We start from the raw sequence: 17,582 nt of genomic DNA on the forward strand, positions 1-17,582 counted from the left end.
GGAACAACCAGGAGTTTAAAGCAGTATGTTTCCTTGAAAGAACTCTTGTCTGGCTCTGCCTCATTTAGCTACACCTCAAAGTACAGAGGCCTCAAGTAAAAATCTCCATCACTGGAGATTTTTAAGAGCAGGTTAGACAAAACACCTGTCCGGGGTCTAGATAATACTTAGTCCTGCCATGAGTGCAGGGGACTGGACCAGATGACCTCTCAAGGCCCCTTCCAGTCCTCTGATTCTATATGGAGGAGTTTCTGCAGTTGGAGAGGTGAAAGGAGTGGTGCCATGTTATCTCAACTCCTCCTCAGACAGACTTTGGCCAAAGTATCAGCGGGTAGCTGTGTTAGTCTGTATCCACAAAAACAACAAGGAGTCCGGTGGCACCTTAAAGACTAACGGATCTGTTAAGTCTTTAAGGTGCCACCAGACTCCTTGTTACTTTGGCCAAAGAATCTCTGTTCTATATCCTCCAAGGCAAAAAGCAGAGGGGATAACCCAGGTTGCCAGCTGTGCTTAAAAGTTCCTTTTTCTCATTTAAAGCCACATGCTGGGGGAAATATGTAAGACTTCTAAAGAGTGAGTGATGTTAAAAAGTGCTAGTATGATTAAAGGCACAAGCAAACCTCTGACAATGTAACAGAATGGTAAGCCATTTGTGATAGCACTTTGAAAGATATTTTATGTATTCATTCCAGATTTGCCTCATAAGACTTTACTGATAGCTGGCCTTTGTTGATGGGAAAGGCTTCTCTTAGTAGTTCTGCTGTTCTTCTAGACATCTAGAACAGCTAGGGTTGCCAAGCCTCCGGGATTGGCCTGGAGTCTCCCAGAATCGGCATTGATCTCTCAGTGACTACTGAAAGCAATCCGGGAGATTTTAATAGGAGATTTTAAGAAAATGACATTACGTCATGCTAGGGAAAAAACCTCCCGGAATAGCTTCAGTCAGAGTTGGCAACTCTAAGCACAGCCTTCTCATCAACTCTCCGTATCATTTAAAATCTCATAAAAACTCTCATTTCTCATGTGTCTATATTATGTATCTTACATAAATTAAATATGCTCATATGTGACAGCCACCATCTTGGCTGACATACTGGGGATCTCTGGAACTAAAAACACGAACTGTTACAGCTTGAGATAAAGAGATATGAAAGTTCTGAAACATATTTTCATGCAGGACAACAGTAGTTAGTTACAATTTTATCTTGAGCTTCAGGTGTACATTACATGGTTCTACTTGTGTGGAACCAGACTTTCCAAACTTTATCCATTTCAGATCATTTTCCAAACCTCATTTCAGATAACTTTCCAAACCTCCCTCATTTCAGATCATTTTTAAAAATAACTTGCCTCTGTTAAAAAGCTTTCCCCCCCCCACATTATTCTTTTAATTAGTCAATTAAATCCAATAATACTTTCTTTAAAACTTCTCACATTCAAAATGTCACTGCTTGACAGAAGTGGAATCAATTAATTACGCTCAAAGAAAGCTGCATTACCCTGCTTATTACTGTCTAAATACAATAGTCACAGACAGGTGAACAATATCTCTCTTGCTATAAAGAATATTTTAAATTACTAACATACCTTATTCCTGTCCAATGATTTGTTTCAGATTTCACATAACTGCGCCTTGAGTTTGTCACAGTCATTCTTCCTGACTAAAAGGTAATACTGTGACTGAATTTCTAGATATCTTACACTCAGTCAGCCCCTTATCAGCTAGGAATGTTGACAAAGTACACTCCAAACAGTCACATGTTTGCTGTTAGCCTGTCACCTGCATGCTGGATTTTCTCTCCTGTTTGAGCTTTGGCCCTAAAGAGTTTCAAGTATCAAATGAATAAAGCAGGATACAAACCAAATGTGTTAAGATTAATCAGCATATTTTTTCATTTAACTAGGAAGGTGGGCTGGTTTCTCTCGGGTGTATAAAGATGAGCTGGTGGGAAATGTTACAGTTTGGAAGTATTTTCATGAGGCTACTATTATATTGCTCCATTATATCTGCTGTTAAGAAACCAATGTCAACTTCTAATTATTCCTTTTAAAAAAAATTGAACAGGCAATCCTACATTCAATCCAGACCGTTCTTTTTTTCCCTTGGTATTTGATTTAGTATTTCACTTGAGCAATTTTAGTTCTCAAGAAACTTTATTGCTTATATCACCCGCAAAACAAAGAAGACATAGCAGATATGGGAATATAATCTGAAACATTAATCTTAAAAATAGCAAAGTTCCTGTAGTCCATTGTCTGTAGCCATAGACCACTGAACAAAATGCCTTCCCTTCCCAGTGAATTCTCAGAAGAGACCCACTGATCACAGCTGCTGCTCTTACAATGTCATCTCCTCCACTTTCAAAACAGATCAAGGGAGAGATCCACATGAATGCCTTACCTAATATATAATGAATGGAAACCACACTGCTATTACCCTGTGCAATTCTGGCTATGTACTAATCTATATTCAGAAGCATTAAATTTGCTTTTACAAGCTCAAATACTCTTTTAATCCCATATCAAACATTAAACAGACTTGCCACAATACATTTCTAAATCTACTAGGATCAGTGTGCTCCAGGCTCTTATTTATACCTCCGGCAGTTAAGAGACCAATGTTGTCATCTAATTCCAGAAGTGGAAGAGAAACAAAAAGCCACAGATCCTGCTGGGGTTGGGGAGAGAAGGGAGTGCTTGCTTTATGTCATGTTTGTCTTCTCTAGGGCTGAGAAGATGGTCATTCTTGGCAGCATTGTTCTATTACATGTTCTGAAGCAAACCTGTTGTGATGTTTTGGGATGGCACCCAGCTAAAATGTCTGAACTGCAGGGCCAGCGCTTCCACTAGGCGACCCTAGGCCGTCGCCTAGGGTGGCAGGATTTGGGGGGAGGCATTTTGCCATCCCTGGCAGCAATTCAGCGGCGGGGGTCCTTCCGCTCTGCGTCTTTGGGGCGCTTCGGCAGCGGGTCCTTCACTCACTCCGGGACCCGCCGCTGAAGCGCCCTGAAGACGCGGCATGGAAGGACCCCCCACCGCCGAATGCTCAGAGGAGGAGCACTGCTGCCTAGGAAGGCAAAAACCCTGGCGCCGCTCCTGGTGAACTGTGCTCCTATTGGAGCCATGTTGCCATATGAGATCGGAGAAAGGGGGGGGAAAAAGCAATACAGAGATTCAGGAACTCTATATGCATGACTCTAGCCTCCAGCAAATCTGCAGGGGGGAGAGCAGGGCATCAGTTCTGAGGACAAATCCCTCTGAAATGGAGCACATCAAAATTAAATTTAAAGTGGGAAGTTTTAATAAAAACTGGGAATTGTTCAAGGATATCCTACTGGATGTCCAAAAAGCCACAAGTCCACAGACAGTGTAAAAAATTACATTGAGCAAGAAAGAGGCTTGGTTAAGAGGATTATATATCTAAATAAATAAAAAGATAAAAAAGTGGAAGTAAATGGCAATGAATACAAGTTACAAGTTAAAAAAACTATGCTATTGATAAGGGAAACCAAAGAAATCAATGAAATATAAATAGTCAATAGGGGTAAAGATAATAAGGTGGCATTTTAAAACATATCAACAACAAGAAAAATGCTACGTCAGGTATAGGTCCATTGTTAGATGAAGATGGTAAAACTACGCACAGTGGTATAAAAAAGGAGAAATATTCAATAAATGCATCTATTCTGCATTTAGAACAAAGCAGGAGGATGTATCCATCCTGTATGATGTTGTGGATGGAACAGAAAGTTTACTATCTGTGACAAAGAAAGATGTGAGGCAGAATCTGCTAAAATTAAACATTTTGAAATCAATAGGCCCAGATAATTTACACCCAGGAGTCTTAAAGGAACTAACTCAGGAGTTCTCCAAACCACTAATGATAAAAAATAACAAACCTTGGAAAACTAGGGAAATTCCCAAAGGGTAGGAGGACTGCTACTGCAGTTCCAATATTTAAAAAAAAGAGTAAAAGAGATAGGATGACCAGATGTCCTGATTTTATAGGGACAGTCCTAATATTCGGGGTTTGTCTTATGTAGGCCACTATTACCCCCACCCCATTCTGATTTTTCACACTTGCTATCTGGTCACTCTAAAAAGGGATGACCCAGGGAACTAAGGACCAGTTAGCATGATGTTAATCTCAGGTAAAATAATGGAATGGTTAATTTGTGATTCTATCAGCAAAGAATTAGAGGCCAAAAAATATAACAAATGCCAGTCAGCTTCGTTTCATGGAAGGAAGGTCTTGTCGAACAAACTTTTTTTTTTTTTTTTGGACAGGCTTACAGATCTGGTTGATAAAGGCAACTGTGTTAATACAGTATAGCTGGATTCTTCCAATGCATTTGACTTAATACCACATGGCATTTTGATTTAAAAACTTACATTATATGGAGTTAACAGTGCACACATTAAAGGGATTAAAAACTTGCTCTACCAACAGATCTCAAAATGTAGTTGTTAATGGGGAGATATCAATGAGTAGGACTGTTTCTAACAGAGTCCCCAAGGGATCAGTTCTTGGTCCAACACTATTTAATATTTTCATCTGCACTCTAGACAATGATGTAAAATCTTTGCTGGTGAAGTTTGCAGAAGATAAAAAAAACGGTGGGATAATAAATAGCAAGGACAGGCTACTGTTACATAGTGATCTGAATCACCTGGTTAAATTATCATAATCCAGCAAAATGCATTTTAAATACAGCCAAAGGCAAAAGATAATACATTCAGAAACTAAGAGTACAGATTATGTGAGGTTTAATGAGCTCAGTTTATTCAGTTTATCAAAAAAGAGTTGAGAGGTGACTTGATTACTGTGTATAAGTACTTGCACATCCAATAGATCCCTGTAAGAGGAGGTATTTCAACCTTGCTGATAAAGGCATAACAAGATCCAATGGCTAGAAGTTGAAGTTAAACAAATTCAACCTTGAAATAAGACATTTCCTATCAATGAACATTGGAACAGCTTACCAGGGGAGATGGTGGACTCACCATTGCTTGGAGGCTTTAGGAGCAGATTAAATATCTTTCTAAAGGATTTGCTTTAACCAAGTTTCTGAGATAAATTCTACAACCTGTGTGTGCAGGAGATCAGACTAGATGACCATGATGGTCTCTTATGGCCTTTGACTCTGCAAATCTATGAGTCCCCATATTCATTCCTTTCCTTCATGGGCTATGGGTAGAATGGGATTGCCTGTATAGTCCCTTAAGATGCTCATAACGCATGAAGCTCTGCATTAAGATAATGGTTATAATCAAATCTCATGCTTCAGGGCTCCAGTCAGTTGCCTACAGGAGTCTGGAAGGAATTCTGCCCCCAATCCACACTTGGTAGGTGAATGCTGGATATTTTGTTCCCACAACTGGACCAGTGCTCTGAGGCCTCTATATAGATGTCTAGCTAGTGGGTCTTGCTTACATTCTCAGGTCAGATTGACTACCAGATTTGGGTTTGGGAAGGAAGTTCCCCCTCAAAGTGCCTGGACCCTCCTACTGCTGTAAGAACCCATGGACCTAGAACTGGGGTCTGCAGGCAGATGCCGCTTTCTCATTGCCACCAGGGGCCCAGGCTAGATTACCCCCGAGAGGTACTGAGAAGCTAAACCCTGCAGCATGTCCCATTCTGAGGGGCCTGAGCAACAGTGATCTGTGATTCCCTGATTGGCTGGCACTCCCCCATATAAACCAGGAAGCCATTTCTGGGCATTGTCTGAGCAATGCAGCCTCTGGTGTGCTTCTGCCTTAGACCCCGCCTCATCACTCCTTGCTGCGACTTGCTTCCCAGCTCTCAACCTAGGCTTGGCTCCAGACTCTGATCTCTGGTTTGCTATCTTTGGCTTACGACCATTGGTGGCCCTGGTGAAATACCCTGATCCAGCCCAACCCCAATTCTCACCTCATGTTTTCAACCTGAAACAGACTTGGGCCTGCGGTTTTGAACTGGCCAGGCCCTAGATTGGTCTTTGACCTTCAGCCCTGATACTGAGCAGCTCACTCTCTGCCATAGGCCACCTACCACGAGCCCTGACAAGGTTTTTTCACCTTCCTTTCTGTAGCACAATTTGCCTGCTGAGATCACCAATTTCCTGCCATTACAGGGGCCCGGAGATTGATGCCACCTTGGTCTCTCCCTATGGCACACCTTTTAGTTTTTGAGCTAACTGAAGTCTTTTATCTTAATAGAGGGGTATCTTGGTGAAAATTAAAGCCCTGTGATATAAAGGGGGTCAGACTAGATATTCTCAAGGTCTCTCCTGGTCTTAAACTCTAGTGGCTTCTGCAGGTATGGAAGAAAAGAAAGGGGCATACTATCCAGTAACTGACCCTTTCCCTGATCAGTTTTTAACATTAGTTAAAGACAGCACTCGCTGATCTGGTTTTGATAGTGCCTGTTTATAATGCACTTTATAAAACAAAGGCAATTTAGCCCTTAAGATGAAAATCAACCCAAACCCAACAGCCTCTGAAGATATTATTAAAACGGGCCTATTCAGCACAGACACTCAGCCTTCCAGACATCTCAAGAATTCAGATGCTAGACATTTGCCCAGTCTATTCAAAGAAAATTAGCCAAACAGGCCAGCTCCATGGATGGGAGTTGTGGGTCAGGGAGCCCATGTAAACTCTCTCTCTTCACCACCTCATGCATTACAATTAGCCTGTCCTCCACCCCCTACTTCCAATGCTTAACCCTCCTACTGCTTGGGTTGGGCAGGCCTTAGAAGTTACATATATCCTCGGAGACTGGGGGGAAGCGGGCCAGGACCAAGATACTGGCAGGTTTTGAACGTGAAAATGCCCTAGGCATCCAAAACCCCATGTCTGCAGATAGGGAGTGATAAGGGGGTGTGATAGGGTGACCAGATAGCAAGTGTGAAAAATCGGGACGGGGATGGGGGGATAATAGGTGCCTATATAAGAAAGAGCCCCCAAAATTGGAACTGTCCCTATAAAATCAGGACATCTGGTCACCCTAGGGTTTGGTGCATCTCATCAGTAGAGTGGGAGTGGAAATGTGCTGAAAAGGAAAATCAGGCCATTTGAGCAAAAGGCAGCAGCCCTTTTACATGGTGGGAAATGACTGTAGAAACATGAACAGGCATCTCCAACCGTTGGTTCTCAGCCATTTGGTCAAGACCAAGTGACACTCCCTGGATGACAAGCCCAACACAAATGATGTACATTATAGCATATTTGGACCAAGCAGCAACAGAAACAAGCAGCTTGTCTCTTTGGCAGAAGGAGAAACAATTTTGATTTTGGAACTAAAACTCTTAAGTGCTTATTTGGAATTCTCCATGTGGAAGCATCAGTGCGTAGCCAGGACACAAGACTTTTAACTTGCAAAGGACATCAAACAATTTTTTTAATCCTTTCCTCTTTTCTAAGCCAGCATGATTAAGCCAGGCTCCTATTACATATGCTGGATGAAAACATAACTCCTTGAGCAGGTGCAGGAGACTTTGGAGCCTTTCCCAATTGCAGGTCATACTATACCATAGCTCTATAGCACATTCGGCCTTCCTGGTAGTTCAAGCAATAACTGGCTCTCTTCTCTTAGTTTACATAAAGAAAGTATCACCAGTGCTTGGACAGAAGTTACTATTTACTTGTTCATTCATAGACATTTGCACATTCTTGGCAATTTCAAACATTCTTTGCCACATACTGAAATACACTTTCAGACACAGTCACAAAGGAGCTACAATTTACATTTGAGGTTTCATTAAATTTACTTAAAATAAAAATGCAGAATATAGGAAATTTAAATACTTAGCCTTGGTGTAAAATTAACTAAAGCAAAACTCCTGTTATGGACATCCAAAACCAGCAGGTCTGCTCCAGCTAGGGAAAGGTATGTCAATATGGAAAATGTGAACTTGGAAAATGTTTGATGAGACTAATGCAAAAATTTCTGCTAGTACTCTGACTTACCAGCTCAGGCTTGCAGTATTTCGCCTGACAGGTTTCCATGTACTACTGAAATTATGAAATATATAATAAGTGACATGATAAAATGGACTGGCTTCACACACTCTAGTGTTTTACAGTTTATTTTTTTATTTAAAAAAACTGGGCAAAGGCTTACTTACAGTATTTTATTATAACCTGGCAGGGAATGACACCTTGTTTCTAGATCTGTTTTGATTCTAGATTCACTATGCGCTAACTGAGAAATAAGAAGTCAGTCTTTTGGAATTAGAAATACTTAATACAATAACATTTATATAAATCCTGTACCTAGTGCTATGATTATTAATTATACTGTATCATTATTATAGTATATCAGGCAGCAGTGTGACCCTTCCTCCAACTAAGGGCACATCTTCACTACCCGCTGGATCGGCGGGTAGCAATCGATCTGTTGGGGATCGACTTATCGCGTTTAGTGAAGATGCGATAAAATCGATCCCCGATGGCTCTGCCGTTGACTCTGGAAATCCACCGCGGCAAGAGGTGGAAGCGGAGTCGACGGCGGCGCAGCAGCGCTCGACTCGCCGCCATCTTCACAGCCAGGTAAGTCAACCTAAAATACACAACTTCAGCTACGCTATTCACGTAGCTGAAGTTGCGTATCTTAGATCGACCCCCTGCCCCCCTCCCCCGTAGTGTAGACCTAGCCTAAGTGAGATAGAGTGCAGGCTGGGTTATTTTCCTCTTAAAACATTCACTCCAGTGTTGAATAGGAAATAAAACAACTTCAGCATTTACTCAGATTGTAAACAAAACCTATCAGCATATGTATCCTGTTTTATTTATGTGTATATGAGCTACAATATTTAGGTTTTTTAAGCTATTCAGTACTAGAAAGATGATAAAACGAGAAAATATATTTAGCTGGAACCAAAGTCGAAGTGCACCTCCATAGGCAATGTTATGCTTTTGACCTCAATTATAAGATACTGTTATCTTTATTGGGGGAGATATTGTGTTGTCTTACCGTTATGACAGGCCAGATTACCCAAATACATTTTGTACAGATTGAATGTCTGAACGACAGCTGTAAGCAAGAATACTTTAGGTCTATACTGTTTCTATACAATTCCAGTAAGATCTCCAAATCCAGTATTGGATATCCAGAAACAGAGATTTTTATCATGGCTACCTCTATCTCACACTTGTGGCACCACTAGTTTTTATCTAGTTTTCATGATCTAATAAAATAAATCCCTCCTTATTCAGCCCTTGATAGATAACAATTCCTTCAACAAAAGCCTCCTCTCACACACAGCAAATTACTTTTAAACCTCAATATCTGTAAAATAAGAGCAATGCATCATACTATATCAATAGGAAGAGCTGGAAATTGCAGTGGCAAAATCAGATGATATATAAAATGAAGAATTGTCAGCAAGCGGAGCTTTAGGCACAAGGGGAAAAGAACTTTTACACATTTGTCAGCTGCTTATTGCAAGGGGAAAAGACACTAGACGACAGCTGAGGCTTTGATACATAGGATTTGTCCTGATCCATTATTCAAAATCCTTCTAAAGGCAAATGTGCAATTGCTATTCCCCAATGGGTTCTTGAAAACACACAGAACAGTCCCCGCTACAAGTCCTATGAACTAATGAAGAGGAGGTATTCCAAATGGGGAGGGGGAGAACTCTATATTTTTATTATAGACACCCCAATCCTAGCTCTGACCACTGTGAATCCCCCTGCTCAATTCCTGGCAGGAATCCTGAGAGGTGGTCATGTTGAGACTGTGGGACAGCAATGCTGACTAGAACATGGGTGCAAATAACTGTGGAAAAGCAGAATCAATGTTTCCTTTTTGGGCAAACATCTGAAGAGAGCCAGTTTGGCCCCATTGATTGTAAGATTACTTCTAACTTGTGGCTTTTCTTTGCTGAATAGCTAGTACAGTAAATAATTGTAATGTTAATTTCTGAAGATTTATCATTTCCATGCAGGACAAACCTAGAATGAATCATATCTGTATTGGGTACTAGAGTACCCACATCAAGCCCTGGCTATTTATATGGGGGAGCCAATGCTGTCTGGCATTCAGCAATAGCTGAAATGTAAAGACACTCCTACCACTCCTCTCCCCTGACCACACTTCTTAAGGGCTGTTAGAGGAGTTGATATAGCAGCTCTATACCTACACAGGGGGAATTCCCAGCTGGCCAAATCTGCCGGCTTTTGAGCCACTTTGTGCTCGGAGATCAATGAAAAGGAGTCATAGTGCATCTCAGAACTGGGTCTTTTTTTTTTTTTTTTTAAGTACAAAAGTGCTATTCAGAAAAGGTATTCCAGCATTGTGTTTTAAGTCAGAAGAAAATAGATGAATGAAAATGAATGCAAAACGAAGGGTTTCTTTTACTGTCCAAAGTCTCTCTGCAGGTCAGTTTTCAATGTTATATGTGCTAATTCCACTTGGTGCTAGGGAGATCAAACTATATTTAGATCCATGATGACTCTCAACAGTTAAGTTCTACAGTCAAGTTGTTTCCGGATAAATGTATCAGTCTCAATTGGCACTACACAGAAGAGTGTCTATCCTCATCCCAATGTGGGAGAGTCAGCTGCAGATGAAAATTTATAGAAATGTATAGAAGTTTGTTTTTTTCCTTAAATCAGCCAAATTCTTCAAACCAAATATAGATATTGTATGCAACTCACTTAAAAGGGCACTGATTAAGCTAAAATAAATTATTTTTGCAAAAATAGAATTCCTTTACCTATGTTACTGCTAACACCTTAGATCACTAAAATAAAACAAGAATTGTGAACCTTTAATTTACTTTACACTATTTATGCACTTCACTTATTTGCATTTCTCTCAGCTTGACCAATGAAAACTGACTGGTCATTTTATAACTTTAGTTTATAGTTTACAGATTATTAGGCCAAAAGAGACCACTGTGATCATCTAGTCTGGCCTCCTGTATAACACAGGCTTTAGAACTTTCCTGCATTAATTCCTGTTTGAACAAAAGCATATCTTTCAGAAAAACAGTTAATTTCACTTTCAGATCCTCATGCACTAATACAACTCTGCAGTGTCCGAGTTGTGAACAGGGTAGTGTTTACTTGATAAAAAATATTTCTGTAAAAATTTTATAAATAAGTTTGAGGAAAACATTATTGGCATCAAGTTTGGTAAAAGCTATGTTTTACAAAATCCATATTTTGGGCCAGATTGACCACACCGTGTCCCTTACATATCTGTACAAATAAGAATGAGCTATTACCAGTGGACAATATTATAATTATATAAATCCTTTCCACCTATACAATGACACTTACCCAAATATCTCTGTGACATTGCGCCCCATATTCTTCACAGTGATACTATTATGATAGGATTATGGCATCATTATGATGCATTTTGTACCAGATAAGTCATGTGAGGTCTCATTGGAAAAGTTATGATTTGCTGAATATGACTGTCCTATTTGTATGCATGTATCATTTTTGTACCTGAAGTAATGAATATTGACTATGTATCTGTATTTCAAATGTAATTACACCTGGGTAATGCCCACTAGACAAGATGCTTTCAGTCTAGCTAGCTGGCTGGGAAGGGCCTATTCATTGCAATGAGCCATTAGGGAAAACAGTAGGCCTTGGGAGAGAAGCTTATCTCCCACTTGCTGAGCTTTCCTGAGAATGCTACAGAAAGCTTGTGAGTGATGGCTGCTATGACTCTGCAAGGACATGTGTCCAAGCCACATGATGCTGGACTCCATCTTGGGATGTCAGTATTTTTCCACAGACTGGTCTGGGAATCAAGCTTTGGAACAAAGGGTTCCCGCCATATGCAAAAGCTATATAAGGCAGGGAGTGACATCATCTGGGGTTCTTCACTCCCCACACAAGAAGATTCCTCAAAACACCTGAGGAATAAAGACTGAACTGGGGGAAGTGCTGGACCCAGGCTAAAGGGATTTCTAATCTATGTATGAAATGCCTGGGGATTCCAAGCTGTAAAGCAAGTGCAGCTTGCCCCTTAAGAATCTGCAGCTTGCTTGTATCATCTCTTAGAATGAGAATCTGCTAATTCATATCCAGTCTAGTGTATTAAGCTTAGTTTGCATTTTTTGTTTATTTACTAGGTAATCTGCTTTGATCTGTTTGCTACCCCTTATAATAGCTTAAAATTTACCTTTTCTAGTTAATAAACTTGTTTTTGTTTTAATCTAAACCAGATTACAGTGTGAGAGGGAGCCCAGGCTGGTGGGTCAGAGGGGTCAGTGGTACCCCAGTTCCAGGTGGCAACCCAGGGGGAACCCATCACAATCTCCAGGTGCTTTGCAAAGCAGTAATATCCCCATGTTATGGACTGAGAATTCTGAAAAGTTCATCTCAGTTGCATTTAGAGAAGTGGGGAGCAGAGGAATTTGGCACCAAAAACTGCAATTCATCAAAGTTAAGCACATGCAAATTTTAAATTTTGAAGTCAATGGGTCATAAACACATTTGTAAACTTAAGCTTGTTTTTTTTCCTTTTGCTGTACTGGGGCCTAGTGGTTTGATGCAAAACCCAACTAAGTCAATGGAAAGACTCCCTTTGACTTTAATAGGCATGAATGGACCCTCATTAAAGAGCTCTTATTGGTAGATAAGTACTAGCTAAGAATTTATGGGCAGGCTATTCTATCTAATCTGTTGAATGGGATGTTTTTAATTAGTGTGGAAGCACCCAGAGTAATAAATAGGCATTTGTTACAAATCAAGAGTAGATGAAATAAAATAAATCAAATAATTTAAAAAATATATATAGTATTTCAGATTTTTCTACTCTTCTTTTTTCCTTACCATCTGGCAAATAGAGTTATCAAGTTTGCCAGAGTTGCATTTCTCAAAGTGAATATGGTCAGGAAAATATTTCCATGTTTTCAAGAGTCAGCAGCTTTTTAATGGCCAATGTACAATGCTCCATGGTGAAGTGGTTTAAACTAACTACAGACATTTTACAATCTATGAAACTAGATTGTCACTCATGTTAAAAATCATGTTAGAATTATTCTCAGGTCAAGTGGATCCAAACATTCTTAGGGGAGAAATGCATCTTTGCAGAGCCTAACACACAAAAAAGTATTAGCAGTGCAGAATTTCATTTGGAGTTAGCAAAATGAAATGGTAACTAAATATGTATCATTTAGTTGACCAAGTCAAGCAGAGTCAGTGGTTAATTTTTAATGTTGAAATTACTATCCGCTTTGTGATACGTCATTTGGTCCTTACACTACTGAAATATTTAGCAATAACTGTGGTACTATATCCGAAGTCATTTTACATCCATTCACCCATAATAATCTTAGTTTTCATTTTGCAGTGTGTCAGATACAATTACAAAGCATTTCTAAACGACACAGACCTGTTCACCCACAGGCACAGAATCTCAATACAGTTCTTACTGTATGAGTAAGTAATTACAAAAACAACAAGGAGTCCGGTGGCACCTTAAAGACTAACATTTATTTGGGCATAAGCTTTCGTGGGTAAAAAACCTCACTTCTTCAGATGCACCCAATTAACACAGCTTTATTCCATCTTAACCTTGTCAAAACAATAGTCCTGTTCTAAGTTACAGAGAATGTTAAGCCCTACTTAATGAGCTACCTACATCTAATACACTCAATATATTTCCTGTGAAACTCAGTTCTGACTTACCCTCATGTCAGAGAAGGGTAGATTTGTCCCGCAGTGTTTGGAATCAGACTCCTAGCAGGTCTAGAATTTGAAGTCTAATAAAAAAAGCCATGCAGGAATAGCTACACCTCTCTTCCTCTAGATTTGAAAATTGCACTGACACAGCTTTTGAGGCTGTTACTTCAAGAACTTTTTGTGCACCTGGGTTCTCAGTAGCATTTCTGTCTGTTATGCATTCAGCTAGTTCATACTAAGGAACCACAACTAGTTACACCACATCCACTTAAGTCAGACCGTTTGGGATATGTTTAAAAGTTACAGAAACATCAGCAGCTTCAGAAGCATCACTCCACACAGAACTCCTTTAGTCTCAGGAACCTTGGGGTTCCCTGATCACAGGTTGAGAGAGAATAGAAGCCTTATGGTATGAGCTTGTGGCCTCACTAACTTTACTACTGCAAATGGTCTGTTTTTAGAGCCTTTCCATTCATTCTGATGGGTTCTGGGTCAGGCCCTTATTTTCATAAGTACAAACTTCATCTCTACAGGAACCATGGAATCACAACCAATCCTTTCCATAGTAAAGGATTAAAATAGACACTTACAAAAATGCAGGTGAGCAATGATGGGCATAAAACTTTCTGGTTATGTTATTATTTTGGATTTACACTCTATGAACATAACTAAATTCCATGGCACCCTACATACTTACATCTATAGCAGATACTCCCGAAAAGGCTACAGCTATAACTGGTTTACATTTAAAAATAAATGAGTGGATTTAGTACTTTGTGACAGGTAGTCTCTATTTATTGATAGAGCTGAAATAGCATGGGCAACAGTCATAAAGCTTCTCCCTCATCACCTTGCCAATGTGCTTCAATCCTGGCCTGGAGGGACCAAATTGCATAGCCTTGTCTACTTTAGCAAACTTTGTAGCTGTAATTCATCACTGGGAGTATCAATGACAGAATTGGTATTGTTCCAGAAGTTGCAAGCTCTTCTGGGCAGGGATTTTTGTTTTGTTTCGTTACATGTTTGTATAACAATGCTGTAAGAGAGGACTTTTTTGGTCACTTTCCATTGTCCATCCCTACTCTACATTACTCCGGAAGATCTGAAACAGTCACAGTAGGGTTAGGCGACCCAGAAGTGAGAACACCCACAGCATCTAGGGGGAATTCTGGTTATGAATTTCGCCAATGAGAAAACGGTTGAGTCTCTGTTCCTATTCAGTTACTGACCTTTGCTGAACAAAAATGCCAATTGTGAGGTTTGTTGCTTTAGTTTTATATGATGATACACTCGCGAGCCCTCTCATCGGCTTCACTACTCCTGCCCTTGTGAGCGGCAGTAGCTATGTCAGTGGGAGACACTCTCCCACCAACATAGCGCTGTCCAAACCAGCGCTATTGGCAGTGTAACTTGTGCTTTATTCACCCCTCTTGAGCAACATAACTTAGAGGGGAGGGATAGCTCAGTGGTTTGAGCATTAGCCTGCTAAACCCAGGGTTGTGAGTTCAGTCCTTGAGGGGGCCACTTAGGGATCTGGGGCAAAGTCAGTACTTGGTCCTGCTAGTGAAGGCAGGGGGCTGGACTCGATGACCTTTAAAGGTCCCTGCCAGTTCGAGGAGATAGGATATCTCCATTAATTTTTTTTATACCGACATAAGCTGTAGTGCAGACATAGCCTTAGTGCAGAATGGCAGACACTCTCTTGGGTAGCGTTTGCTACATGAAGCATACTGTACCTGTGCTTCTTAGACTGTACTGGGTATTGCTTTGCTTTGGTATTCAAATCCAGCCCATAATAGTTTGGTGCCTGGCTATCTTGGGAGACCATCCTTCCTTACATATCATGGGAGATGGAAAGTTCACTTGGGTCCTTTTTACTACCAATCTTTTGATTTCAGTGCTCAGGACTGAAAGTGAAGTGTTCTCAGAGTATGACTCTTAACTCCGGAATTCACATCCAAGTTCACTGAGCAGACCATGAGTTTGATGACTTCCAATGGATGATGTACACATTTATTTGCTCAGGCTTTTTCTTGATGCCTCACCAGAGCTGCCACCACTGAGTAAGAGAATGTTTTGGAAATTACTTTTGCAATTTGTCATTCTGAATAGGCTGCCGTGAGTCAAGTATATGCCCCTAGACACAGGGTTAGGTATATTCTTAGAAGTAAGTAAAAACAAAACAGAATATAATAAAGTGAAAAACATTAAAAAAGCAGAAATATTGTTCCACAAGAGACCCAAAGATAGATACTACAAGTCACCACTAATTTGTGGTTTTTGAGCATATATAGCCCAGAAACTTCACCCAAATCAACACAGTTCATGACGTACTAGACAGGGCTGCAAGATTTGCAACTACAAATAATGATGTTTTGGGAAGGGAACTGTGGTTTCTGTTTTGGATAATTTCCCATATGGAGGAAAGTACTATATGAGAAAACGTGCATTTGTTACAAGATTAGTATAAAACAGAGGAGTCTAAATTCAAAGGGGATAATACTCAAAGTATTACCTGCCTCACAAAGATGTGAAGCTTAATTCATATTTGCACAAGAGAGGAACCAAAAGCAAAATCTCAGATCTAAATTTCCCTGAGCTCTGTGGTTCAAGGCCAATGCATTTAGATGGTGCTATGAAAATGTAAAACCAGTACATGGAGTACTAAATATTTATATTTTAATAAATACTTTCCTTTACCTACCATCGGGCCAGGACCTGAGAGCCTGCCTGAGTTCTTACCCAGGAAACTCAGCAGGAGTATGCCTGAGGGAGGACTGAACAAGAACTGATCTCAGGATTTGGCAGACAGATTCCAATACTGAGAAATTAAATTTAACATTTTAAAAAAACACTAAATCTGCACCAACTTCCCATTCCTTCCTTTCATAAGATTCCAGATGAAGATTTTCCAACCACAGCATTGCACCTCTAGAGTATGCAGTTCAAAGACAGGCCAGGCTAACAAAGACAAACAAAAGGCAGAAAGTATTCCAGAAGCCTTAGCACATATTAAGAGCAGGACAGCTATGGTAGGTGATGCACATTGGATCGGAAGCTAGAGTCACAATTAGGAAAGAGCAAAATGGTTTGGTGGAGCCAACCAAAACTGCCACCACCCACCCATACAAACAAACCTTTTGGAAGCTCTGAAAACACTTGGTTAATTCTCATCCCCCTCACCTAATCACCACATATCTGCAGAAGCAGGTCTTCTTGGGGAGGTGCATTTTGGCAGTCTACACCCATTTCTCCTCCCCCACTTATACTGGGTCTCTTCTTCAAGAGGTTGCCTGATGGCCTGCTCACCACTCCAGTGAGCCTCAGTCTCCTTAACTAGATGACCAGGTGGCTCATTTCCCTACCTGCCTCCTAACCCAGCCTTGCACTCTCTGGTGCAACAGGAGCAAACAGTGAATCTCTCTGCTATGCTCACTACTCTCCTCTCTTAATAAACCCAAGGGGTACTTTGGAGAGTCAGGATACCCCTGAGTGGGGACACCACAATGTAGAAGGCTAGGAGCATATGAGATCCCTTTTATCCCTTTCCATCTTAGCTGCCTCAGAAGCACATGCCACTCCACACAGTCACATTCTGAACCAGGGACTAGAGGTGAAAGGTTCTGTATCCAGTTACAAATCCCCTGATTCAATTGTTTTTCTCCAGGTGAGGGCAACAGAAAGGGCACGGAAGGAGGGGCAGCACTTTTAAACTTTCCTTTCCACCTCCTTCTCTCCATCCTCCTCCTCCCCACACCATAGAATGAGAGCTCTACCACCTTCCTAGACCTTCAACCCCCAGCTATGCTAGCCTAGTACAGACAGCTGAAGTACACTACGCATTTTAAGGGCTAAAACTTGAGTAGATTGCTGCAGCTTGAATTCCATTACTAAAAGAATTGAACCATGAGATACGGCAGTCAACATTATTCCCCAACCAGATGGAA

At 40.6% G+C, this 17,582-nt stretch overlaps 1 protein-coding gene across 40 annotated transcripts in view; it reads right to left on the reverse strand.

The window, feature by feature from the left end:
* Positions 1-17,582, reverse strand: part of PPFIBP2 (PPFIA binding protein 2) — a 193,839-nt gene that overhangs the window by 103,349 nt on the left and 72,908 nt on the right. For 3 of the 40 annotated variants that reach the window (XM_065594953.1, XM_065594949.1, XM_065594951.1), the window contains exon 1: positions 1,588-1,740. The exons of 35 other annotated variants lie outside the window; for them this stretch is intronic. The gene's annotated coding sequence lies outside the window, so the exon portion shown is untranslated. Of the gene's footprint in view, positions 1-1,587; positions 1,765-17,582 lie in introns of those variants that run through there. 2 more of the 40 variants (XM_065594954.1, XM_065594955.1) reach the window with 1 other exon arrangement.

This window comes from Chrysemys picta, chromosome 4 (genome assembly GCF_011386835.1).
Source record: "Chrysemys picta bellii isolate R12L10 chromosome 4, ASM1138683v2, whole genome shotgun sequence".
Lineage (NCBI taxonomy): Eukaryota > Metazoa > Chordata > Testudines > Emydidae > Chrysemys > Chrysemys picta.